Genomic DNA, 27682 nt, shown 5'->3' on the forward strand with positions numbered 1-27682 from the left:
GTGACATGCTTCATCATTGAGGTCCCACCCAGATAGCCGAGTGCCATCCGGGTGTGCTGCGACACCTGACTACAGTGGAGCTGGTTTTTTTAAGGTGAATAGTGAATTTAGATAAAAATTGGCCGAATTTAACCCAATTGGAAAACTTTATTCTGGGGTAATTAGGACAATGATTAAAAATAGTGAAGACACCAAGAAAGGTTAGATTGACCTCTGGTATCTAATAATAAAAATCAGTGAAAGAGAAAAATTAAGGTCTACATGTTTCAACCATATTGATGCGATTGCTAAGGTTTTCGTCAGGACCAAAAACATGACCCGGCAGGTACACACTCGCTAAGGTGTGCCCTGTCCACGGTTAGTAGTAGAAACCTAACCCGTTTCTCACGGTTAGGGAACCTTTCTCCAAGACATAATGAAATGGATGTTCGGGTCAAAAAACATACAAATGGAACAATAAAGTTACAATGGCTTGATTGTAAGGAAACAGCGAGCACTGACTTTACGAATAGAGTGACGATTATATGTACTATATGTTTGTCCTGTGTTCGTTTTTGTTTCTTTACAGATTTTTCCTTTCCACGACTTGGAGAAAGGTTCCCTAACCGTGAGTAACGGGTTAGGTTTCTACTACTGACCGTGGACAGGGCACACCTTAGCGAGTGTGTACCTTCCGGGTCATGTTTTTGGTCCTGACGAAAACCTTAGCAATCGCATCAATATGGTTGAAACATGTAGACCTTAATTTTTCTCTTTCACTGATTTTTATTATTAGATACCAGAGGTCAATCTAACCTTTCTTGGTGTCTTCACTATTTTTAATCATTGTCCTAATTACCCCAGAATAAAGTTTTCCAATTGGGTTAAATTCGGCCAATTTTTATCTAAATTCACTATTCACCTTAAAAAAACCAGCTCCACTGTAGTCAGGTGTCGCATCACACCCGGATGGCACTCGGCTATCTGGGTGGGACCTCAATGATGAAGCATGTCACCAACTAGGTTGGTGAGTGAGAGGTCTTCTTAAGAAAATATTTTTTTCTTTATTTGCTCCACGTGCCTATACTCTATAGACAGTTCTCTGTCTTTTGTGAGTACTCCCTCATTCTGTTTGATATTATATAACGAGGGGACTGGGAGTGCCCCCCTTCAATGGTCTACCATTGTAAAAAATCCCTTTCTCTCCATTTTGTTTTGTAACTGATTGGTAAGACACAATCCTACAAGCCCATTCCAAGTATCAGCCACCCATTCATGCCAATGTTAAGGCATGTTTAGGGGGGAGTCTGATTTAGAGACAGTCAGTCAAAATGCCAATGTTAAGCACTATGTGCCCGATTCACAAAATTATTCTGAGACAAAATCCTACCTTTATGACTCAGTATTCACAAAGGGCATTTAGGAGTAGTAAAGTTAGGATTCCTAACTTTACTACTCCTAAATGCCCTTTGTGAATTCCGAAAGTCGTAAAGTTAGGATTTTGTCTCAAATTACTTTTGTGAATCAGGCCCTATATGTCTTCGTCAATATGCCAAATGCCATCAAAGTGAAATCACATTTCATTGAGGTTTTTCCTGTCAGCATTCATCTACACACCACAAAATCAAATATCTACTTGATGGTTTTCTTCCATCAAAACAAGTAAGGATAACAAGTCTGATAATTATGGCATTCCATCTATGACCACAGTGTCTGGTGATGTCCTCCAAGTTCACCAAGTGTGAGTTCCTTGCCAACTGGCTACCTTCCCCCTCCTTAAAACTCAGAAAAAAATGTAGGATCCCTCTGTAGTCAGCTTCACTTCCTCTGGCACAAAGTTATACTTTGCCATTGTGGGGATGGATTTCCTCTCTTAAGGAGGATGGAGGTGAATTCTGTTCTCCTTGGAAGAAAGCTGTTTTTGTATGTCCAATATGTAACCTGATGTGTATGGTTGGCAGAGAAATCCACCCTTTCTGTATAGATCTACACAGCATAGACTTAAAACATGAAACGAGGGAAGGTGAAGGCGATAACATGTCTGGGTTACACACTAGTAGTGCCATACATCATTGACAGCTCTCATGCCCTGCCGAGAAACGGTTTTCTGCTACAAGTGTAATTCTAAGTCATAAGATGTATATGTACTCATGTTCAGTGTATTTTTGTGACTATATCTAATGGGGTTGATGCTCTGTATGCGGATGGAAAATGATTAGCATGTGATTATTGTACCTGGACTGGGTCTTGTCATGTAGTATTGGTGAAGAACATGTTATTTTCATGTTTGATGGTTGAGTTGTGTGTTTTTGTGAATGCTTAAGACATTGGGACATGCAATGTATAATGATGCGTCTTTTAGTGTGTGCATGATGTCAGATGAGTCAGGTACTTCTTTAGTTCATAAAAAATGTTTGTAGGTGTAGTTTTGTAAATATGCATTTGTTATGTTTAGATTCTCAAATATGCGTTTGAATGTGCACCTACAATGTAACAAAACATTTGATATTTATGTTTTTCATTCTCTAGATGTTGGGGTCAGCGATATTAGTATTCTTAAGTTTCTCCATTAATGTCTGCCTAATTTGACATTATTTACTTGAAGAGCCTGTGATTAGCAATGCGTGCTGTGTAACTTACTTTATAGAAATGAGACTATAGAACATGGGCACTCGCAAGCGTTTAACCGGGGGCCGCAAAGTTCTGTCTATGGCATGCCTAATGGGTGCACCGATGCCACCAATGGGAGGGTTGGGGTGATGAAAGGTGGGCATAAGAGGTTGCAAAGCAGATGCATGGTGTGGACAGCAAATCGAGCCTTCACTTGACTTCTGTCTGCCACCAGTGCTCTATTCTCATGCACTAGGAATTTAAGTCAAAGCATTAACTTCTAATGTAAAACGTGAGAGGAAATGAGATACTCATCTGGTGGCTGAATGTGCGAAATGTGTAACCAGAAAACCTGGTATCAGTCCTGGCTTCCCCACTTGATAAAACTGTGTGATCCTAGGCAATTGGTTAATTTCACTTTGCCTCCTATTTCTTCATTACCACATATGAGAGCCCCTTAAAATATACAAGTTCAGGATGTGTGATGTATTAAACCTTGTCTTGTGTTTCATTTAATAAACTTAATGTTGTTTAAATTATATAACAGCCAATGCTACACACAAGGTGCACCTGACAAATGACTTGCCTCTTGGTTCACTAATGGCATTGTTTTTAGAAGGGGGGGGGGGGCATGAATGTTTCCAAGGTCATGTTTAAATTACACTGTCACTACTAATAAATGCCTCTTAATGTGTGAAATAATCTGATCTACTATGGTAAAACGCACATGCATGTTAATAAAATATACTTTTTTTTAAGTTAGCAGAGAGTTTATCATGTTTTTACTTGTTTAGTGCAAGATGTCATTAAAACTAAAGATGTTCCTTAAGATAAATTGTCTAGGACACCTTTTCTTCTTTACGTTACTTTAGTTAATGTGTAAATAAAGTATGCCTGTTTGTTTCACAACTTTCTGAATGTTCCTGCTATGTTAAGTGAACAGAAGCCCAGTCCTGCTGTTGACCAGGGGGCCGCAATTAGCCCCCCCCCCCGGCCGTACTTTGATTAACCCTGCTATAGCACAACTTAAGCAGATGTAAGTGTAATTTTGTGAATTGCAACTGACTTTCCTATTGTGGGTGTGTATTTTTGAATTCCCTTTTTCCCCCCTACTTTGTAGTAGATATTCCCCATTAACTCTAGGCGAGGAACTGCACACATAAAAAATACGACTGGCATAGATGTAGATCTTTGTCCGTTTGTTTGTGAAATGCACTCATTTGTAAGCAAAGTAGTACTACAGGAGTACTTCTACTACAAACACATGCATAACATTTTGCAGGTTCATACTCAGAAGTGCAGAGAGCAAAAGAAGTGTACTCATGGTTTATGTAACACAGGGCAGCCCTTTCCCACCACAAGAGGCTTTTTTTTTTCAAAATATTTTATTGCCATTTTTAGAATTACACAAACCATAAAGAGAAGAAGTAAGGAGGGAGAAGAAAAAACATTTAGCAGTAAACATTGTCATGACACAGCATGTACATCACTGTAGTATTTATGAGAATCATCAACAGGTGCAGCCTTTTGTTGTATGCTAAAAAGTATGACAAGGTGTTAGACCTGGCACCTTGGCCTGAGTCTCCCTTCCACTTTTTGTCGCTGTGCATCATGTGTTTTGCTGGTGTTAGCTGCTCAGAGCACTGTGCCACTGCCAACCAGTGCCACAGTGCAAGTGCTCCCTATTTAAAATGTATATGTTGGTTGGATTCCATGATTGGCTTATTTGGTTTACTGTCAGACCCCAGTAAAGTGCACCAGGAGTGCCCAGGGCTTGTAAATACAAATGCTGCTGGTGGGCTTGCAGCACTGGTTGTGCCACCCACAGAAGCGGCCTAGTAAAATGAGTCTAAGGTCTGCCATTGCAGAACCTGCATGCAGTCTGGTACTGTCATGCTGACTGGGCAAGTGCACCCACTTCCCAGTCCCTAAACCTTCCCTTAACTTCATATTAGTCACCCCTATGGTAGGCCCAAGGGCAGGGTGCATTGTAAGCATAAGGTAGGACAAGCCCTGATGTGTGTGGCATGTCCTAATAGTGAATTACAGCCATTTTCGTTTTTCACTATTGTAAGGCTACCTGTTCTCCATAGGCCAGAATGGGCTGTTAGAATTGTTACATCCTATGATCCTAACAGAGCCAGGGAACATGGTAGAAAATCGAGTTTAGTATGCCTGAACTCAGAATAATAAAATACATCTTTTAGTAAAGTTTATTTTAATATTCTGCGTTTGCAAATACCACTTTTAGAAAGTTGGTATTTGCTTGCCTAACCATTTCAGCCCGCCTCTGCTATGATGTGTATCTGCCTGTCTGGTTTGCGTGAGTGTCAGGGCTGGGAAACCCAGAGGGTCAGCGCTAGGTAGCCTGGTGGTGAATGGAGAGATTGACATCCAGATGGGTGGGAGGAGTGCACCTGGACTCTGAATAGGGCTGTGCTCTGCCACCACAATGCTGGCTCCACCTCCTGTGGAGCGGCTGATGTCTCTGCCCTGCACCCTGAATAGAAAGGCAGAGTCATGTCAACAAAGTGCTCAAGAACTGGTTTGGACTGGGCAAAGGCCCCTCTACCCCAGAGGAACAAAGGAATTAGGGGTATAAGTATTGGGACCCTGCTCCCAAGAAATTAGATCCTGCTTGACAAGAAGAACCTCTGCCTGAGGAGAAGGAACTGGGAAAGCTGTAAGGAGGAGTACTGTCCCTGACCTGGGGGATTGGCCTGCAGTGGTTGCCTTGCTGCTGAAAGGAGAGGAGAAAAGACTACAAAGACTTTATTTCAACTTGTGCTTAAAAGATCTCCAAGGGCTTGTGCTGAGCTTGCCCCCTGAACGAAGTCCCAGGACCAGTGGACTTCACCCCCCAGCTCCCCAGAGTCTTTTGGAAGTGCCTGCTGCTGTTGTTGGGCCTTCTGAAGGACTGCGTGTCGCAAGGAGCTGTAAGCGCGACTCAGGAAGGAGAAGCGTGCTGCCGTCGGAGCTGTTGTCGTCGCATCTCGCAAAGGGTGTCGCCGCTGCAGCATCGCATCGAGCGGAAGTGTCTCGCATCATTCCGGAAGTGTCTCGCAACGCCGAAGAAGCGTGTCACCATCGCAGCCATCATAGCTGACGCATTGCACCGCATCAAGAGAAGAGTCTCGCATCGAGGAAGAAGCGTGTCGCCATCGCAGCCATCGTCGTTGTCGCATTGCACCACATCAAGAAAAGCGCCTCACATCCACGGAGAAGCGTGCCGCCGTCGGAGCTGCTGTCGTCGTATCGTGTAAAGGGGTGATGCCGCTGCAGCATTGCATCAAGCGGAAGCGTCTCGCAAACGTCGGAGAAGAGTGCCACTGCCAATGCCACTGTCGTCGCATCGCGTAAAGGGGTGACGCTGCTGTAGCTGACGCATCGAGTCGAGTCTTCTCGCAACATCGGAGAAGCGTAACGCATCTGGAAGATCTTCACGTCTTTATTTCTTTGCACCAAAAACTTCATCGCATCAGCATCGTTGCAACACTTTTGTTGCCCTGCGTGTCGCATCTAAGGTACATTGACTTAAAGTGTCGCATTTAAGAACTAAAGAGAACTAAGCAAACTTCTATCCTCTAAAAGTAACAGTATTGTGTATTTTTGTCGTTTAATGGTCTTGTAGTAACTCTATATAAAGAATCCTTATTTTTAATATAAAAACCTGTGTGGTGTCCATCTGTAGTGTTCTCACTTGGTTACTGTATGTGTTCACAAATGCTTAACCTATAACGCTCTGAGATAAGCCTTGTCTGCTCGCGCCAAGCTACCTAGAGGGTGAGCAGGGGTTATTTTAGGAGTGTAACCCCTTACCCTGACGAGAGGAAAGGTTCCCTGCTTGTCATAAGTACCTACCTGTGCCAACCAGAGAACCCGGATTCTAACATTGGTGGCCAGCGGTGAGGATTCTGGACTTGCATTTGTGACTCATGTACAGTGATTGGTGAACACTACTTAGTGAAGTGCAGACCTTAAACGCAACCAATACTTGTTGGTAGATTTCTTTTGGGACTGTCTAGTTTTTTAGCACTGCCAAGCTTAACCATGGTGGAGAAAGCAGCATCCATAGTCTCTGTTAATACTGAATTTGAATGGGAAGAAGAGAAATTGGATAGCTACAAGTTATCACAGCTGAAATTCTTTTGCAAGAAATTTAATGTTTGCACTACTGGATGTAGAAACAAGGCAGAATTCTACAAGGCGCTGAGGGCCTGGGTAGAAACAAGGAATGCCACTGATGATAACAATGCAGAGGAGCAGCTGGATGGGCCAGTGGGTCCAAGAGGAAGGAGAACCCTTTCCCCTGCAGGTAGCAGTGTTTCTAGTAAAAGTTTATCTCCAGAGGAGTTGGCGGACAGGAAGGAAACCAGAGCTCATGAGATAGAGATGGCGAAACTAAATGGACAACTGGCAATGGAGCAAAAAAAACTGGAAATGGAAGAGAGAAAAAGCCAAATGGAGCATGAGATGAAAATGAGGGAGCTAGAGTTGAAAGCCTAGGGCTTGGGAAGCACTCCCTCTGGTGGCAGCACACCCCCAGTGCAGGTAGAGTCCAGAGTGTACATACCCAAAGATGTAGTGAAGGAATTTTTAAAAAATGATGACATAGGGCAGTGGTTCAAAGCCTACGAAGTAGCCATGTCCTCCCACCGGGTCCCTGAGAAGGATTGGGGAGCGGGGTTGTGGGGGCGGTTCTTGAGTGAAGGGCGGGACACACTGCTAGATTTGCCCTCAGATTCGCATAACTCTTACCCCCATATGAAGGATGCTTTAATGGCTAGGTATGGGTTAATTTGATTACACACACAAAAAGAACTGGGGGTCTAAGACCAGACAGCACAGGAGGACAAAGAGAAGGATATCTATTCAAACGGATAACCACAACTAGTTCCCGAGCAGAGCATGGATTTCCATCAATCTTGCTCTTGAGATGGAGCATGGACTCTCATCAATCTAGCTCTCTTGATCATTTATATCATTTGGTCATCCATCCAATATCGGAGGTCTGTCTCTTGATCACGGAGACTGCCTCTCTGGAAAAAAGCTCTGTTGCTCAATTGGACTGGTGGAAATCGACCTCATATAAAAAAAGAGAGATAGTTGTGTACAATGTGGATAGTCCTATACGGTGCAGTGCAAAAAAGTGAGTGAAATCTAAAAAAGGTTGTGCTGAGAGGAAAATGCTTAGTATTACTTCTACTCCTCACACCTTTATTAAAAATGGTGCAGAAAAACTTATAGCAGTACTTCCTAGTGACTGCTATTCATAGGTCGACATGTTTCAGCCATCCGGGTATCCTACCCACGGCTTTCTTCAGGACCTGTGTATGTCTAAACCATGCTACTGCAACCAGTGTTCACACTACCTATAGTAAAGTGTAAAGAAACAAATGCAAGTAAAAAGCAATAAGTAAATAAAGGTTGGAATCAATACAACCTCAGTAGGTTCCAATCCTCTGGATCACAGGGTGCAAACATCACCTAGAGGGATAGGACAATTGTCACACACAACTCAAAAAACACACCTGTGCTTCTGTATATAAGGCCAACAATTGTATGTGCCTCCTCATCACGTAAAAGCATATAGATATGGCTTACCCAACGTAATCTGGGATTACACCTCACCTACCCTGGAACCTGTCTCAGGCGAATGAGGCCCGCTCTAAAATAAGGGTGACAGAAGAAAATCTTCATCAATAACAGTCCTCATTGGAATACTCGTATAGTCTGACCTAGTACATATAACCCAAGGTGTCTACATAAGTACACCATTCGATTCTTTAGGAAAAGCTCAATTCTCGCAATAAAGTATAGTCACTGCCAAGTTACATAGAGATAGTATTGGGACTGTGTAATCACTGGCCAAACTAAACTGGCCAGAACAGCTAAAATCAAGCAATTGTTAGGCCAACAATTAGATCCATGTTAAACTGAACGTACTCTCACAAAAGGAACATGATCTAATGGCTTAAAAGTCAGACCGATCTGTGGACCCATAAACAAAGGCCATAGCAAAGACCTACTGTCAATACCAACATAAGCCCTTACCTGTCCGTCGTTGCCTCAGGGCTCATCTGAACAGGGTGGGAGGCAACGACTGGACCAGGAACCGCGCTTTAAATAGTCGTCCTCGGCGCAGCTGAAAACAACTAATAATTACCGGGCTAAGAATTGCATGACGTGTAGCCAAAAAACGCCCACCTACGCAAATGTAAGCGAGCCCCTCTACGGAAGGAACTATGTGAGTAGCGTCTAGCCGGAAACTACAGGATGATATCATCCAACATGGAGTTGTAGTTTTGTTTGTCCACCGGGAGTCGTGTTGAAGAACCCGCAGATCAATCATGCAGTCTCTTAGATATAGTGAAAATACACATAGTCTACATATCCTTATATCACTCAATTAGGTGTTCAATCTTGTAGCAGCTCACGCTACTGAGAATGAAGCGAGCTGTAACCTCATTCCCATCGTTATTACGGACTGCAGCAAGCCTACTGCATATAGAACCACAAAGTGATGTCACCGCTTCTAGTATTGTACTGGAATAGTTTGCAGTGCATCACGCTAGCACACCTATACACTGAAAACAGGTTACTCGGGAAATGTAAATGGCAAATAAAAAGCAAATAAAAAATGAAAAGCCCAGACCTCGAGTCATGTATGTAAACTATACACCCCAACCATAATAGTTTGAGCAGTAGGGCAAACTCGGCTGTCTTAAAGGAAAAAAGGAAGGAAGAGACCACCCAACAGACCAAGGCTCTATTCGAGAATATTGTGGTTACTGTTTCTCAAATTTATGATAAATAGTCTGTCCAAATTTGAGAAACAGTAAGCACGATATTCTCGAATAGAGCCTTGGTCTGTTGGGTGGTCTCTTCCTTCTTTTTTTCCTTTAAGACAGCCGAGTTTGCTCTGTTCTCTAAGGATTCATAAGATTTAATATACTACGGTCTCTGTGTGCACTGTTCCCCAACGGTTTCTTTGCGCACTGATTCCCTACTGCTCATACTATTACGGTTGAGGTGTATAGCTTACATACATGACTCGAGGTCTGGGCTTTTCATTTTTTATTTGCTTTTTATTTGCCATTTACATTTCCCGAGTAACCTGTTTTCAGTGTATAGGTGTGCTAGCGTGATGCACTGCAAACGATTCCAGTACAATTCTAGAAGCGGTGACATCACATTGTAGTTCTATATGCAGTAGGCTTGCTGCAGTCCGTAATAATGATGGGGATGAGGTTACAGCTCGCTTCATTCTCAGTAGCGTGAGCTGCTACAAGATTGAACGCCTAATTGAGTGATATAAGGATATGTAGACTATGTGTATTTTCACTATATCTAAGAGACTGCATGATTAATCTGTGGGTTCTTCAACACGACTCGCGGTGGACAAACAAAACTACAACTCCATGTTGGATGATATCATCCTGTAGTTTCCGGCTAGACGCTACTCACATAGTTCCTTCCGTAGAGGGGCACGCTTACATTTGCGTAGGCAGGCGTTATTTGGCTACACATCATGCAATTCTTAGCCCGGTAATTATTAGTTGTTTTCAGCTGCGCCGAGGATGACTATTTAAAGCGCGGTTCCTGGTCCAGTCGTTGCCTCCCACCCTGTTCAGATGAGCCCTGAGGCAACGACGGACAGATAAGGGCTTATGTTGGTATTGACTGTAGGTCTTTGCTATGGCCTTTGTTTATGGGTCCACAGATCGGTCTGACTTTTAAGCCATTAGATCATGTTCCTTTTGTGAGAGTCCATTCAGTTTAACATGGGTCTAATTGTTGGCCTAACAATTGCTTGATTTTAGCTGTTCTGGCCAGTTTAGTTTGGCCAGTGATTACACAGTCCCAATACTATCTCTATGTAACTTGACAGTGACTATACTTTATTGCGAGGATTGAGCTTTTCCTAAAGAATCGAATGGTGTACTTATGTAGACGCCTTGTGTTATATGTACTAGGTCAGACTATACGAGTATTCCAATGAGGATTGTTATTGATGAAGATTTTCTTCTGTCACCCTTATTTTAGAGCGGGGCCTCATTCGCCTGAGACAGGTTCCAGGGTAGATGAGGTGTAATCCCAGATTACGCTGGGTAAGCCATATCTATATGCTTTTACGTGATGAGGAGGCACATACAATTGTTGGCCTTATTTACAGAAGCACAGGTGTGTTTTTTGAGTTGTGTGTGACAATTGTCCTATCCCTCTAGGTGATGTTTGCACCCTGTGATCCAGAGGATTGGAACCTACTGAGGTTGTATTGATTCCAACCTTTATTTACTTATTGCTTTTTACTTGCATTTGTTTCTTTACACTTTACTATAGGTAGTGTGAACACTGGTTGCAGTAGCATGGTTTAGACATACACAGGTCCTGAAGAAAGCCGTGGGTAGGATACCCGGATGGCTGAAACATGTCGACCTATGAATAGCAGTCACTAGGAAGTACTGCTATAAGTTTTTCTACACCATTTTTAATAAAGGTGTGAGGAGTAGAAGTAATACTTAGCATTTTCCTCTCAGCACAACCTTTTTTAGATTTCACTCACTTTTTTGCACTGCACCGTATAGGATTATCCACATTGTACACAACTATCTCTCTTTTTTTATATGAGGTCGATTTCCACCAGTCCAATTGAGCAACAGAGCTTTTTTCCAGAGAGGCAGTCTCCGTGATCAAAAGACAGACCTCCGATATTGGATGGATGACCAAATGATATAAATGATCAAGAGAGCTAGATTGATGAGAATCCATGCTCCATCTCAAGAGCAAGATTGATGGAAATCCATGCTCTGCTCGGGAACTAGTTGTGGTTATCCGTTTGAATAGATATCCTTCTCTTTGTCCTCCTATGGTGTATGGTCTTAGACCCCCAGTTCTTTTTGTGTGTGTAATCTAGTTAGTAGTGGGGATTGGAACTTGGGTAGGTCTATAAAAATTTCCCTTAGACCCTAGTTTTCTAAAAGTGTTTTGATAGGTATGGGTTAATCCCTGAAATGTATAGACAGGGGTTCAGGGGTTGCACTAGAATTCCCAATAGTACGTATGTGGAGTATGTGACTTTTTTTTGCAGAGCCCTGGATAGTTGGGTGAAGGGTAGCAAGGTTGATAATTTTCAAGGGCTTCTTGATTTAATGGCATGGGAGCACTTGTCCAGTAATTGTTTTCCTGAGCTATGCCAACACCTGATTGATAGTAGGCTGACTTACCCTAGGAAGCTTGCTGAGGAGGCGGACCGCTGGGTCAGTACCAGGGTCCACAAGGGTCCCGTGGGAGACTCCGCCAAGGGTGGGCAGGGTCCCCAGCAGAAGAGCGGGGGGGGAAAGGGTAAACAGAGGGAGTTTCAGAGGAAGCCCCAAAGTAATCCCCAAGGGAACCAAGGGAAAGGTTCTCAGCCTCCCTCACCCCAGAAACCAACTGGAGCCCCGACAGGTACCCCTGTTCAAAGAGGGCCCCCAACCTGTTACAGATGTGGTGAGCTGGGTCATTTTGCCAATGATCCCAAGTGTCATCAGTTTGGTAAACCAGCACCCACTGGTGCAACCCCCCGGCAGACGGCTAGTGTAGCCCTGGGTGGAGAGATGGGTGTCCAAGGTGGGTGTGGTTCAGTAGAAATGTCCCTGGTCTCATTAGGAGACCGTGAAGTGGTCCCCAAAACCCAGCTGCCTGAGATCACTAAAAAATACAGGCAGTGGGTGACCATAAATGGCCATAGGGTGGAAGCTCTCAGAGACATAGGAGCTAGTGTGACGGCTGTCAAGCGCCACCTGGTGTCTCAGGAGCAGGTTGTCCCAGGAGCATTCTATCCAGTTGTTGCCGCCGACAACACCGAGAGTCACTGTCCGGTGGCTCAGGTTCCCTTTGAGTGGGGGGGGGGTCTCTGGTACTCTTCAGGTAGCTGTGAGGCCCGCCATGTCTGTAGACTGTCTGTTAGGGAACGATCTGGAGAGCTCACCTTGGGCTAAGGTGGAGCGGAGTGCTCACCTGGAGATGCTGGGTATGCCAGATTGGGCTTGTGTCACCACACGGTCCATGACAGCGAGTAGAGGTGCTCAAGAGGACCTGGAGCCTGAGAGGGAGGCCCAGGAACCGGCCTTAGGGAGAAGAGGCAGGGGGTGCGGGAAACCGGCCCCTGAAGTTCCCACGGTCCAGGAGGAAGCAGACCTTGAGGGGGATGCCCTGGAACCTACAGGGGAACAGATAGCTGAACTGGGGGACCTGCCTAAGCTGACCCATTGGCAGCAAGAAGGAGGACCCTCCAGGGAGGAATTCTGCAGGGAGCAGAAAGAGTGCCCTTCTCTCGTGGGTATGCGGCAGCAGGCTGCAGACCAGGCCAACGGTGATTGGTCTGGAACACATTTCATTTACTGGGAGAACGACCTCCTGTATTCTGAGCCTAAGGTTGCTGAGCCTGGGACAGCCCGTGTGCTGGTGGTACCCCAGCGCTTCAGAGCCTTCCTACTGCGGCTGGCTCATGATGTGCCATTGGCAGGACAAATTTGGGGCAGGACAAGACCTTTGAAAGGCTTGTCACCCACTTCTTTTGGCCCCAAATGCGCAGTAGTTCAGACACCACTGCAGGACCTGCCAGACTTGCCAGGCAAGTGGGAAGAGTGGAAGGAAGCAGAAGGCTCCACTCCAGCCATTTCCTGTGGTCAGTACCCCATTCCAGCGAGTGGGGATTGACATTGTAGGGCCACTGGACCCCAGGACAGCGATGGGCAATAGGTTCATCCTGGTCCTGGTGGACCATGCCACCCGGTACCCGGAAGCCATCTCTCTGAGGACAGTGACAACCCCCGTGGTGGGACGTGCGCTGATGGGAATTTTCTCCCGAGTGGGATTCCCTCTAGAGGTGGTGTCTGACCGGGGTACCAATTTCATATCTAAATATATGAAATCCCTTTGGCAAGAGTGTGGTGTAACCTACAAGTTCACCACACCTTACCACCCCCAAGAAACGGGTTGGTTGAGAGATTGGAGAAGTGTGGCTCAATGGCAGACCCTGATGCAGAGGTCTGGCCCGGGACCAGGGTTCAATTCCCTGCCTCGGCGGGTCTTGGGCTCAAAATTCCACAGACCTGATAATTCTCGCCTCGGTGCCTATTCCAATCATGGAGTCCCACTCTGCAACTGTGGGCAATAGCTTGCTTATTCTCCACAACGGCCCCCACAACGCTAAGGATGCCTGGCCTCCACCTTGGGGGTGCCCAGGAGTGGACACCTCACAGGGAAAGCCAGGATGGGTTCCACAGCGGTATTCGTACAAGCGCCTTGAGACCCTTGCGGGTGAGTAGTGTGCTATACAAGTATCAATTTACATTTACCGAACCCTAAAGGGCATGATAATGGGTCTCGAGGAACCCATGAGGCGTAAGTGGGACGTCCTCTTACCATGCCTTCTCTTTGCTTACAGAGAGGTGCCACAGAAGTCTCTAGGGTTCAGTCCCTTTGAGCTTCTGTACGGACACCCAGTGAGAGGACCTCTAAGTCTGGTCAAGGAAGGCTGGGAGCAATCTCCCAGGAAACCTCCCCAGAATGTATATAGCTACATGCTGGCCTTCAGAAACCAGACTAGGCATTTCAGGGAACTTACTGAGGCAAACCTGGAAGCCAGCCAGGAGGAGATGAAGCGGTGGTACGACCAGAAAGCCACTCTGGTAGAGCTTCAGCCTAGACAGAAGGTATGGGTCTTGGCCCCAGTGGAGCCTTGTGCGCTCCAGGATAAGTGGACCGGTCCCTTTGAGGTTGTGGAGCGCAAGAGACCTGTCACCTATTTGGTGAACTTGCGATCTCCAAGGAACCCCTTGAGGGTCCTTCATGTCAACCGCCTCAAGCCCCACTTGGAGAGGTCCCAAGTGGGCATGCTCTTAGCGACAGATGCTGGGATGGAGGAGGACACCGAGCCTCTTCCTGACCTCTTGTCAGCCAAGGAGCAAGTTGGGTCAGTGGATGGTGTTATCCTCTCTTCCACCCTGAACCCTGAGCAACTGAACGATTGTCGCCAGTTACTGGGACAATTCTATGACCTGTTTTCCCTGATTCCCGGTGTCACTGATTGGTGTGTCCATGATGTGGACACTGGGGATAGTACACCTGTGTGGCACAAGGCCTACAGGGTGACTGACAGGGTAAGGGCCTGCATCAAGGAGGAGGTCTCCAAGATGTTTGCCCTTGGGGTAATTGTGTCCTCAAGCAGTCCTTGGGCCAGCCCAGTGGTCTTAGTCCCAAAGGCTGAAGCGCCGGGAGCCACACCCGAACTCCGGTTCTGTGTGGACTACAGAGGACTCAATTCGGTCACCAGGACTGACGCACACCCCATCCCCAGGGCTGATGAGCTCATAGATCGGCTAGGGGCCGCCAACTACCTCAGCACGTTTGATTTGACGTCTGGGTATTGGCAGATCGCCTTGACCGATGGGGCCAAAGAGAGGCCAGCATTTTCCACCCCTGATGGGCATTACCAGTTCCGGGTTATGCTCTTTGGGATGAAGAATGCCCCTGCCACCTTCCAGAGGTTGGTCAACCAGGTGTTAGTTGGGCTGGATTCGTTCAGTGCAGCCTACCTGGATGACATCGCAGTGTTCAGCTCCACGTGGGAGGAACACCTGCGCCACCTCTGGGAAGTGTTGATGGCGCTGCGGAGGGCAGGCCTCACGATCAAGGCGAGTAAGTGCCAGATCGGACAGGGTTCAGTGGTGTACTTGGGGCACCAAGTTGGGAGGGGCCAGGTGGCACCCCTTCAACCCAAGATAGAAACCATCCTGAATTGGGAGTCGCCCAAAACCCAGACAGAGGTGAGAGCCTTCCTAGGTCTCACCGGGTACTACTGGAGGTTTGTCAAGGGGTATGGCAACATTGTTGCCCCCTTGACAGCACTGACTTCAAGGAATCAGCCCAGGAAGGTGATTTGGACTGACACCTGTCAGAAATCTTTTGAGGCCCTGAAAGCTGCTATGTGCACGGCGCCCGTGCTTTTGGCTCCCAACTTCTCCAAAGAGTTTATCGTTCAGACAGACGCTTCAGAGCATGGTGTGGGGGCTGTTCTTTCACAGATTAATGGAGAGGGCCTAGATCAACCTGTAGCCTTTATTAGCAGGAGGTTACTACCACGGTAACCGAGATGGAGTGCTATTGAGCGTGAGGCATTTGCTGTGGTCTGGGCGCTGAAGAAGCTAAGACCCTACCTGTTTGGGTCTCACTTCCGGGTTCAGACAGACCACAGGCCCCTCAGATGGTTGATGCATATGAGGGGTGAGAATCCAAAGCTGTTGAGGTGGTCCATTTCCCTACAGGGTATGGATTTCATGGTGGAACATCGCCATGGTACAGATCACGCCAATGCTGACGGTCTGTCCAGATTTTTCGCCTTAGTGATGAGGAACTCCCTGGGGTAGGGTAGTTCTCCCCACATTTTAGCTGGAGGGGACACGTGTTAGACCTGGCACCTTGGCGTGATTCTCCCTTACACTTTTTGTCGCTGTGCCTCAGGTGTTTTGCTGGTGTTAACTGCTCAGAGCACTGTGCCACTGCCAATCAGTGCCACAGTGCAAGTGCTCCCTATTTAAAATGTATATGTTGGTTGGATTCCATGATTGGCTTATTTGGTTTACTGTCAGACCCCAGTAAAGTGCACCAGGAGGGCCCAGGGCTTGTAAATACAAATGCTGCTGGTGGGCTTGCAGCACTGGTTGTGCCACCCACAGAAGCGGCCTAGTAAAATGTGTCTAAGGTCTGCCATTGCAGAACCTGCATGCAGTCTGGTACTGTCATGCTGACTGGGCAAGTGCACCCACTTCCCAGTCCCTAAACCTTCCCTTAACTTCACATTAGTCACCCCTATGGTAGGCCCAAGGGCAGGGTGCATTGTAAGCATAAGGTAGGACAAGCCCTGATGTGTGTGGCATGTCCTAATAGTGAATTACAGCCATTTTCGTTTTTCACTATTGTAAGGCTACCTGTTCTCCATAAGCCAGAATGGGCTGTTAGAATTGTTACAACCTATGATCCTAACAGACCCAGGGAACATGGTAGAAAATCGAGTTTAGTATGCCTGAACTCAGAATAATAAAATACATCTTTTAGTAAAGTTTATTTTAATATTCTGCGTTTGCAAATACCACTTTTAGAAAGTTGGTATTTGCTTGCCTAACCATTTCAGCCCGCCTCTGCTATGATGTGTATCTGCCTGTCTGGTTTGTGTGAGTGACAGGGCTGGGGAAACCCAGAGGGGCAGCGCTAGGTAGCCTGGTGGTGAATGGAGAGATTGACATCCAGATGGGTGGGAGGAGTGCACCTGGACTCTGAATAGGGCTGTGCTCTGCCACCACAATGCTGGCTCCACCTCCTGTGGAGCGGCTGATGTCTCTGCCCTGCACCCTGAATAGAAAGGCAGAGTCATGTCAACAAAGTGCTCAAGAACTGGTTTGGACTGGGCAAAGGCCCCTCTACCCCAGAGGAACAAGAAATTATATCCTGCTTGACAAGAAGAACCTCTGCCTGAGGAGAAGGAACTGGGAAAGCTGTAAGGAGGAGTACTGTCCCTGACCTGGGGGATTGGCCTGCAGTGGTTGCCTTGCTGCTGAAAGGAGAGGAGAAAAGACTACAAAGACTTTATTTCAACTTGTGCTTAAAAGATCTCCAAGGGCTTGTGCTGAGCTTGCCCCCTGAACGAAGTCCCAGGACCAGTGGACTTCACCCCCCAGCTCCCCAGAGTCTTTTGGAAGTGCCTGCTGCTGTTGTTGGGCCTTCTGAAGGACTGCGTGTCGCAAGGAGCTGGAAGCGCGACTCAGGAAGGAGAAGCGTGCCGCCGTCGGAGCTGTTGTCGTCGCATCTCGCAAAGGGTGTCGCCGCTGCAGCATCGCATCGAGCGGAAGCGTCTCGCATCATTCCGGAAGTGTCTCGCAACGCCGAAGAAGCGTGTCGCCATCGCAGCCATCGTAGCTGACGCATTGCATCGCATCAAGAGAAGAGTCTCGCATCGAGGAAGAAGCATGTCGCCATCGCAGCCATCGTAGTTGTCGCATTGCACCACATCAAGAAAAGCGCCTCGCATCCACGGAGAAGCGTGCTGCCGTCAGAGCTGCTGTCGTCGCATCGCGTAAAGGGGTGACGCCGCTGCAGCATCGCATCGAGCGGAAGCGTCTCGCAAACGTTGGAGAAGAGTGCCGCTGCCAAGGCCACTGTCGTCGCATCGCGTAAAAGGGTGACGCCGCTGTAGCTGACGCATCGAGTCGAGTCTTCTCGCAACATCGGAGAAGCGTAACGCATCTGGAAGATCTTCACGTCTTTATTTCTTTGCACCAAAAACTTCATCGCATCAGCATCGTTGCAACACTTTCGTTGCCCTGCGTGTCGCATCTAAGGTACATTGACTTAAAGTGTCGCATTTAAGAACTAAAGAGAACTAAGCAAACTTCTACCATCTAAAAGTAACAGTATTGTGTATTTTTGTCGTTTAATGGTCTGTTGGTAAGTCTATATAAAGAATCCTTATTTTTAATATAAAAACCTGTGTGGTGTCCATCTGTAGTGTTGTCCCTTGGTTACTGTATGTGTTCACAAATGCTTAACCTATAACGTGAGATAAGCCTTGTCTGCTCGCGCCAAGCTACCTAGAGGGTGAGCAGGGGTTATTTTAGGAGTGTAACCCCTTACCCTGACTAGAGGAAAGGTTCCCTGCTTGTCACAAGTACCTACCTATGCCAACCAGAGAACCCGGATTCTAACACAAGGGATAGTGGTTTGAGGCTGCAGCGTCAGTGTGAGGGAGATATATGAAGCAAAGGGCGGCAGAGGATATGGATAGCCTGGGGTGACAGTAACATATGTGTATTGTACACATCATTGTAGATGTGGACTAGTTGTAGAACTAAGAATGGGGCAGGGGAGGGGAGTGAGGGGGATCAGTGTCATGTGATTAAATAAGAAGGATGTTAGAGTATGTGTGATGTCGGTGTTAAAAACCATTTGTGGCCATGAGAGAGTGACATTTGAGAATTTCCCATTATGGGGATAAGTTGCGATTAAAGAGGTCTAGGGTCTCCCAAATACCTTGGGAGGTTACCGGGGAACCTTTGTTGTGTGTGTGCTTCTTAGGTAGGTGACCCAGGCCAACCAGGTGTGGTATGATATATTGTTACTAGATTTCCAATCGATCAATATAACTTTGTTTGCAATGGTGAGTAAAAGATTATAGAGGGAATGATCTGTGTCAGAGAGATAGATTGGGGAATCGGCAAAGTGTGGTCCCAATAGAATAAACAGCAACAATAGCGTGATGGGTGTTTGGAATATTGTTTGCAGTTGGAGGGAGATATCTCACCAATAGAAGCGCTGATGGGGGGCAAGAAAAGAACAAATGCTCTTTATCGCCGGGTGACGAGTCGCATAACCAGCATGTGTTTGTATCTTTGAGCTTGAGCCAGAATAGTTTTGCTGGGGTCCAATACATGAAATGTGTAGCAAAGAATGTGGTCTGGGTCAATGAGGGAATCAGTTTATGATGAAGTAATTGTGATTCAATTTTCATCTAGCCATCCTCACTTGGTAGAGGAAGGTCTCTTGTAGAGAGGTAGGAAGCTTATTTCTGAGCTAAGGGTGAGCGACGTGAGGCTTTAGCAGTAGTGTTATTTCGTAGAATTAGATGCAGCATGACCATTCCAAAGTACCCGACGGAGTTTCTGTATTATGGGTGAATTATGGGTAGGACCAAGTCTAGATACCTTGGCTTTAATTTGGTGGAAGTAAAAGAAATGCATTTTCTTACTGGGTACTACCCCGGCACTGGTTGGTAGCTCAGGGGACAGCAAGGACCATTTATATAGCTACTTAGGGGTTTATGTGACCTAATCTAGAAAGTATCTGGCTGACATTGCCGCCTCAACGATAGAGTGCCGGGGTAGTACCCAGTAAGAAAACATTTTGTGTAACAAGTATCCCCCTGAGGGCTTTGTTCTTTATCACATCCATGGTAGTGGGATGTTTTTCCACCTTGATGGGCACCGTAAATTGATAAGATATTTGGGAATTTGATGTGCGACTGGTATATCCATCACTACCACTATAACATTGTGTTAAAGAAATACATGTTGGAGAGGTTGTGTTTGTGCTGTAGGGAAGCGAATGAAAGTGGTTCGGGGTTAGCGTAGAGGTCTGATATCGTTAAGATCCCCTTGGTTGCCCAAATCGGACTGGAGGCTTTTTAATACCACAAAGAGTGGTCTGAGTCCTTTCCTGTTTATAACACCGTGTGCTAAGGTTTGTCCTTGGGCTCTCTGTGAGCTTGACAGAAAAAGGATGTGCAATGAGGGTAGAAGCCCAGGTTAAATTTTGGTTTCATGGACAGTCTCTTTCGTTTGTAATGCATATGAACTAATTTCTTATTATATGAGAGGAATTCAAAATATATAAAGTACTATGTATCAGGCAGGGTGAGGCATGGGTGTATTGGGAATTGTAATAGAGCGGCTATAGCAAGGTTGAGCCTTAACCATGCAATCGCGAACTGCTTCAGAAGAAAGAAAGTGTATGTATTCATTTTCCACTTTCTTGATGATTACATCTCAGCAATGCCTCATCAATTATTTTCTTTTTGATCAATTGCTTTCATGTATTTATAGGACTCGCTAGACTTCTTTTCTGGTATAATGTTCAATAAGAAAGATTGCTTTATAGCCACCCTGTGGGGATACATAAAGCTGTGCGATAAAATTTTCAGATAAAATACGATTATGTAGTTTGTTCCAGTTTATACTGTCATCTCTCATCTGTCTGTCAGAATGCACTGTTCATGGGTGCGCCTTTACATCCAACATTGCAACAGTATCATGCTACATGAGATATTAGTCAGAGAAACAAAGTGGATAATGCTTAACACATGAATATATAGTTCTTAGAGTGTATGTTTAGATCAACTTTGAAAATGTCACTCTGAAAAAAAAACTGATTATAACAAGGAATCCAAAAATAAATATTATTCCCTTTAAAAAAATCCGCTGAAATGGGAAAAGATCTGACACGTAACAAACACCAACATTCAACAGTTATGGCATGTTAGGAAATACAACCCTTCTCAATACACTGCTCGCGACGCTACTGTGACGATTCAAGCCCCAGCCCAATAACATCATCTAATACGTCCGGATGGCATTACATATCACATCACCAATGTCACTGTCAATGGCATTACTTCTTTAAATGCAATACTAATGGTGATATGATATTGACAGCTACACTTACAACCACTACGTTTGTATTTCATTATTTATTAAAGGTGTTTACATTGCTTACATATTGGAGCTTGTTACAAGTACAAGAGTAACTAATACAAACATGTAATCACAGAGCTGGATTCACAGAGCCGTATGCGCCCTTCAGTTGTACCAATGTGCTCAACAGCTTGAGTGAGTTCATATTTTTTACTCACAAAACATCAATTTGCCTTGAATGTGATTTAAGTATATGTACTATGGTTCAATGATACATGTGAGTACATTTTGCCAACAGAGGTGGGGAGCTGGCATCATGGATATGCTTGTGAACTCTGACAAACATGCAAGTTTATGATATTCACAAACATTTATACATCTCACTCCCACACAGAATAAACTACACCAAGGTAAGGAATGATGAAGGGACATCTTCAACATTGATGGCCTGGGGGTGTTTATAGAAAATGGGGGTATCCACACGGAAAAAAAAATTCCCAACGAGAAAAAACAGATTTTACCGAGTAATTGTACGTTATCATCACATCAACTCATAAATTCATTGAAATAATCTACATTTAGTCATGTGTTTGGTAACATCGGGGTAACATGAAATTTACAGGATTCCACAGTTCATTTTAGGAACCAGCTGTCACAAACTTTCAGCAAGAGTTGGTCATTTTTTTATAAATTCAATAAAAAACAGAAATGTACTCCAAACGATTGAGGAATTCTATGTGAGTAAAAATTCAATTACATTTAGGGAACTTATCTATAGTTGTAGAAATGAATTGTATTTGAAAGCCTATGTTATCTCAATACAGGGATGTTTGACATGGGCACAAATAGACACCTTGGCCATGAAACATCTCACAATTCAACATTAGGAGGCAGATTTATCAATCCTTTATGCAGTGCAATGCAGCAAGCCACCTGGCTATGCTGCGTTGTGTGAAGGGAATAAATGATATTTAGCATTATACAGTTAATTCCTGTCCTTTTCTAGTGCTGGCACACTTTTGGCTGCATAGCGCCAATGCAGGCAACCTTACCTCAAGTTGCAAGGGTGCCTGCATTAAAGGCAGGATTGTTTTTGTGAAGGAAGGGACACCTTGCTGCACAAAAAGAATCCTGAGAAGCATTTTCCTGTTTTCATGTGTGCTGCAGAATGCGGCACACATGGAAAGAGGAACAAACGAGGAGAAATAAATATATTTCTCCTCATTACACCTCACATGGGGAGGCATAGCATTTTCATGTATTTCTAGGTCTACCACTAATGATAAATCAGGAAATCTGCCAAAATCCATGGGGGGCTGTGACGGAACACCCACATTCCACCCATGGAGTGCCTCCCTGTGGCAGAGTAGAGCAAGGGAGCGTTTTGTGCTGCCTTGCATTACTCTAGATTTATCAAGCCATTCAGAGCCACGCAAGGTAGATTGCAGAGCTTGATAAATCTCACTTAGGTTTTACGTCACCCTTGAGGCCCCCCTTGAGTTGCTCATGGGCAAAGAAAAACTTTGATAAATATGGGCCTAAGGACATAAGTGGAGGCAGTGTCCTGCATCTAAGATGACATCTGCGCCTGAGGAATAGATTTGGATCAAAGAGACTTCTTCCAAAACATAGTGTGGTCTGTTCACAAAGGGAAATCTAGTTGCCAGCATGTGCAGATTTCCATCTCCACCTGGGCAGAAATCTCCCACTAGTAATTTACAAGTCTTCTCCTCCTTGGAGGAGGGGGTAGTAGCAATTTATACTGAGTTTATGACCATACATTTACTACTTGTAAGCATATGACCCTATTTTTGAATGATGCAATTATGCTATAGGGAGAGATGTTTGCAGTAGAGGCTTTTGAAAACACAGAATGAAAAGTGTAAGGGAATAGCATTTGGCTGGCTTGAATCAACTGCAACTGAAATACTTTCACCCTCCAATGCATCCCAAGCCCTTGGTTCTGGCCTTCTCTCCTTGGACTGTGTTAGTTTGCTTTCTGACACAGACACTGGGACCTGTTACATACTCAAGTTTGTGGTCAAACCAACTGAAGAGCATGAGGACTTCACTGAGGCGGAGACGGACCTTGTAATTACCTTTGTTGTAGAACAATACAGGAAACTACATGGTCACTCTCTATAGACCTCATTGGAGCAGACAGGGCAGCCATGTGGCTGGAGTTGGCAGTCTCTGTAAAATGCCCAGGAGCTAGGGTTGCACTGTGCAGGACCTAAAAAATGATACGAGGTAAGAGGAGGTAGGTGAAGGAGAAGGGTTACTAGATACAGGAGGCAAAAGATCTTCATTTTGGTGGCCTCCACACATTTGCTCCATGAAATATCTCCTCTATCTTGGAAATCTCGACGTCAAGCTGTGTAAGAAACTAACACTCTCTAAACTTATCTATTAGATGACAACTCCCTAGCCAAGTCACACTTTTCTTTGCCCCAAAGTAAAGCACACATTTATCAAATGTAATTCATCCTCAACTTTAACACCTGCCTCCTCTTATGATGCATATTAATTATATTATCCTTATCACACTCTTATCTTCCTTTTTATACACCACCCATAAGTGGAAAAATTGGGTTATTGGTTGGGGGCGGGTGGTGAAGCCCTGCTCAAGCATCAAACACAATCCATGTCAGGGTGACCAACATAAAAATCACTAAGTTAACCTGTGCTTAACCTCTGGTAGCTTGCTACAAAAGCAATCAGGCTTTACTTAGAGGAAATATGTAACACATTTACGCAGCACTTAAACAGTAATAAAGTGAAAACACAACACCAGAAAAATCCCCCGCCAATACAGAAAAATTGAGTTCATTTAAAAGAATTATTTGATACCAAAACAACAGTCAAAACCAGAGTTGTGATTTTTTATAGTTTAAAGTATAAAATAGTGTTTAAAAGATCAACGCACCAACAGCAGAGATCTAGGCATGCAAGACTGCTGGAAATCAAAAGTTATGGCCAACCGCGTTGGAGCAGGTTGGTTACACAAAGTGATTTGGGCCCGGTCTCTGTTTACCTTCAGACTTAAACAAATCTTGAAGAAAAAATGTCCGAGAAGGTAAAAGTTCAGCAGGGCGAGGCAGCTGATGGTGTTCAAGGAGGAGGTATCGTCGTCGGGGAACCGCTGGACAGAGTTGTGCTGAAGATATCTGCATTTGGATTTAGTGCCTTATCTAGATCTTGGTGGAATCGGTCCCGCGGTCATTTTTCTGTCAGATTCCCCACCCACCTACTAGGTGGTCCACCCGCTCTATTTAGATGTTGGTGGGTCGATGGACGACAGACCGTCAGAGTGCGGCTGACTCTGCCACATTTTTTTACCTGCATCGGTAGCCTCATAGGCAAAAGCGGCTGTCGGAGAGAGAACAGACAGATTGTCCACCGGGCCAATCACGATGGGCCTTCCCACCAATGTGACTGAGGCAGGGAAACCTCCATACCTGAGTTGGCAGTTTGGAGCTGATATAAGGCTGAAACTTAACTTCTTTCTGTTTCACATGTCCTTTCCTGTCATGGAGCCGATCCATTCAAGTCCTGCCTTTGCTGCTGCTAATTGGTCATGAACCAAATCAACACCATCATCGCCAGAATCAAAGGTAAACTTCTATTATAACTTGTTACCTTTTGACTTGTCTGTTTACATTTGATCTGGACTCGTGTATGTTGCAATCTCTCCAACAAGCAATAGCATACCAATATGTAATGCAAATGTGTGTACTGTTGTTGTTTATGAAATTTAAACAAACCCATCTGTACACTTTTATTGTAATTTCAAATTTGGTGCAAGTTGCCATCATAATTATGGACACTTACACAAAAATGGACAGCAGTCCAAAAATCAAAAAGTGACCTTACAGGTGTGTTATAAACTCATAAGCATATACATTACACAGTATACACACAATTGTAATGTAATATGATGTGGAAAGTGAACTTGATAAGGTGAAACAATTGTTTCAAAATAACTGTAAAAGCAATGTCAGTTCCAAACTTTAATCAATTAACATATTTAACAGTTGAACATTTCACCTTGTCTAGTGCATTTCCTGTATTTAATTAAATGTTATTTGAGCCAATATTATTGTAAGGTGTAATGTATATATGTTTATTTTCATCACTTATCCTGTACAAATCTGTATTAACACCTAAAATAAAAACATCACAAATCAATTTGTTGGTGTAAGTGTCCATCATCAGTATGAATGATTGCACCAAATTTTAAATGTCCATCACATACATTTATTACTAGTGTATGGACTTTACAAATTAGACAATTGAAGAAACGTTTGCATTTTCTGTCGTAATTGTAAGTTAAAATATGTAAATCACATTTTAATCATTAACAGTTCTAAGAATCAAAGAATAGTACATGACAAATAATCTCAGGATAAACTTGGTGAAAACAAATATTTAGAAATGAGGCACGTCTCTCAAATCAAGGTAAATTATTTTACAAACATAAAAAAGTCAAAAAGTATAAATTCCACAAAGACATTGGAGTGTTGCTCATAACTTGCCTCCTAGACAGACTGCCAAAGATGAACCTCCTCAGGAAGGGGAATGCAGTGGGGATAGAGCAGGCACCTCATTGATCTTTCTTAGGAGGAGTGGGTTTGGGTTTGATGAGGGTAATGTTCAGGTAGGACATTAAATCAGGAGGAGGAATATGGGTAGGAGGGTTGGGAGAGGATTGGATTTGGGAAGTAGAGGGAGACGCTGCAGTATATGATGTGTGTGTGCCTGTTGGTTTTTCAGTTGTATATGGGTCTGGTAAATGCTGTGTAAGTTTGTGTGTTTATTTCCTGGCAGGTGTATGTTGTTCGGGTGAGTGTGTTTATTTGTGTTTAGTGGGTGTTGATTTGCATGTAGGTGTGTGTTTGGTTGAGTGTACTGTTGAGATGGTTGTGGTCAGTGCTTCATTTGTAAAACCTTAAGTACCAGGGCTATGACCAGGAGCCCAATGCAGCTTACACCACTCATTGCCCTTGTCATTGCTGCCAAAACAGCTACTAACCATCTCTCTCGCATGTAAATGCGACACTTCAGATTATATCAGGCCCCCAAAGCTAAAGGAATGGCTGGGGAGGCAGGTATTAGCAATTTTAATGTATATTGTTTTCCTAAACTACCGTTGTTCTGCTCATCTCTAAATTAGATGAGCAGCACCACCATGTGGTGGACTGTTTTAATAATGAAGTTAACAATTAGGTGCCGGTGCCGAGCACCGGAAACAAATTAAGTGCTGGTGCTTATCACCGGAAAGCTCTGGCTCAAATTAAGCACTGGTTGTGGTGCTCCCTGTGGGTGTATATTTTTCTGTTGCATGTGGGTCTGGTGTATGTTTGGATGTGTGTGGTTTACAGGTGTTTTTTGTTTGGGTGAGTGCCTGCGTTTGTGTTTGGTGGGTGTTGGTTTGCAAGCAGGGGTGTTTTTGTATGAGTCAGCTCTTGAGGTAGTTGGCGTTGTAATGTTTGTGGGCGTGATGGCAGTTGTGGGTGTGGTGGTGGGTGTAGGTGTGCTGGTGGTTGTGGTGCTGGTCTTTGTGGGTGTGATGGTGGTTGTGGTTGTGCTGGTGGTTGTGGTAGTTGTTGTGGGTGTAGTGGTGGTTGTGGGTGTACTGTGGTCATGGTGCTTGTGTGTGTGTGGTGGTTGTGGTGCCTGTAGGCATAGTGTCAATTGTGTCTGTTTGTTGGTTGAGTGTTTGCTTGTGTTTCTTTCTGTGTTTGTGTTTGTGTGTGATTGTGCTGCTTGTGTCTTTTAGAGTTGGTGCATGCAAAGAAGTGAGTGCACTTTGGATAGGGGTGAGACTTTGGAATTGAGATGAGCAAGGGTACTGAGTTGGGGCAGAAGGCTGGGCTTGTTGGAAGCCTGCAGTCAGTCAGGAGGCTAGTGCTTCAAATGGGGGAGAGGAGTTGGCCTAACGGATAGTGCAGTCGACCTCAAATCTGGGGAACTGGGTTTGTGTCTTGGCAATGACGCGGCACATCCTGTGATTCTGGGCAAATCACTTAATCTCCCCGTGCCTCACAAAAATGAATGTGTCCTCATGTAATGCAACTGGTGCTATGTAGAGCGCTCTGATACCCGATTCAGGTCAAGTTTGCGCTATATAAACACTATATAAACCTCTGTAAAAAAATAAATATATATCTCTACAGGCAAGACATAGAACTGTGAATAACTTTCAGGTATGCTACTATTTGTTGCATTTGGTACCAAAAGCCTTGGATGTCATTCAGCAGTACAGTCTGGAATACAGAAATGCTGCTAAAAAGGTCAATAGCCTCCTCTTTCAGTGCAGTGGGTATGGCCGAGGCAGAGGGTGAGGTGCCTGTGGTTAAGAAGACCCTGCCCTTTTAGGGCCCTTTTAGGGGGTGGGTTTGGCCAATTGGGGGAGGGAGCATGAGGGAGGGTAGAGATGGGTCTGTGGGTGGCAGACAAGGTCGCAGGTGGTACAGTTCCTGTAGGGTCTGCCCCACTAGGGACTGGTCACTTGTGGAGGCATCTAAAGATGTTGAAGAGCTGGTGTCCTCCATTCCAATCCCCTCACCTTCCATGCCACTGTGTTGATCGGTGTCCGTATTCTCACCACCTGAACCAAAGTGGTCAGCTGCTCCCTCACCACCTCATGGCCAGTGTCCCTTTCACCCTATTTTGAAGATTCTGAAAAGACATATACAATAGTTTGATTGTATCTGTGCTGATAGAACTGGTAATGTAAACATTTGCCAAAGGTTCATATTTCACCTACTTCAAAGCTTTCAAACTTTGGTTCATGTTTATCATAATCTCATGCATGTAGGAAAAATTATAGAAACCATTTGGTTTTTGGAAATTCTCCTTATTGC

At 44.9% G+C, this 27682-nt stretch overlaps 1 long non-coding RNA gene across 1 annotated transcript; it reads right to left on the reverse strand.

Annotated features, from left to right (window-relative positions):
* Positions 1–6661: 6661 nt before the first annotated feature.
* Positions 6662–8679, reverse strand: LOC146817687 (uncharacterized). The gene is made up of 3 exons (XR_014962560.1): positions 8644–8679; positions 8194–8257; positions 6662–8076 (listed from the first exon to the last, which is right to left on the reverse strand). It is a non-coding gene; the product is annotated as an uncharacterized LOC146817687 (long non-coding RNA).
* Between the last annotated feature and the right edge of the window lie 19003 nt (positions 8680–27682).

This window comes from Triturus cristatus, chromosome 6 (genome assembly GCF_964204655.1).
Source record: "Triturus cristatus chromosome 6, aTriCri1.1, whole genome shotgun sequence".
Lineage (NCBI taxonomy): Eukaryota > Metazoa > Chordata > Amphibia > Caudata > Salamandridae > Triturus > Triturus cristatus.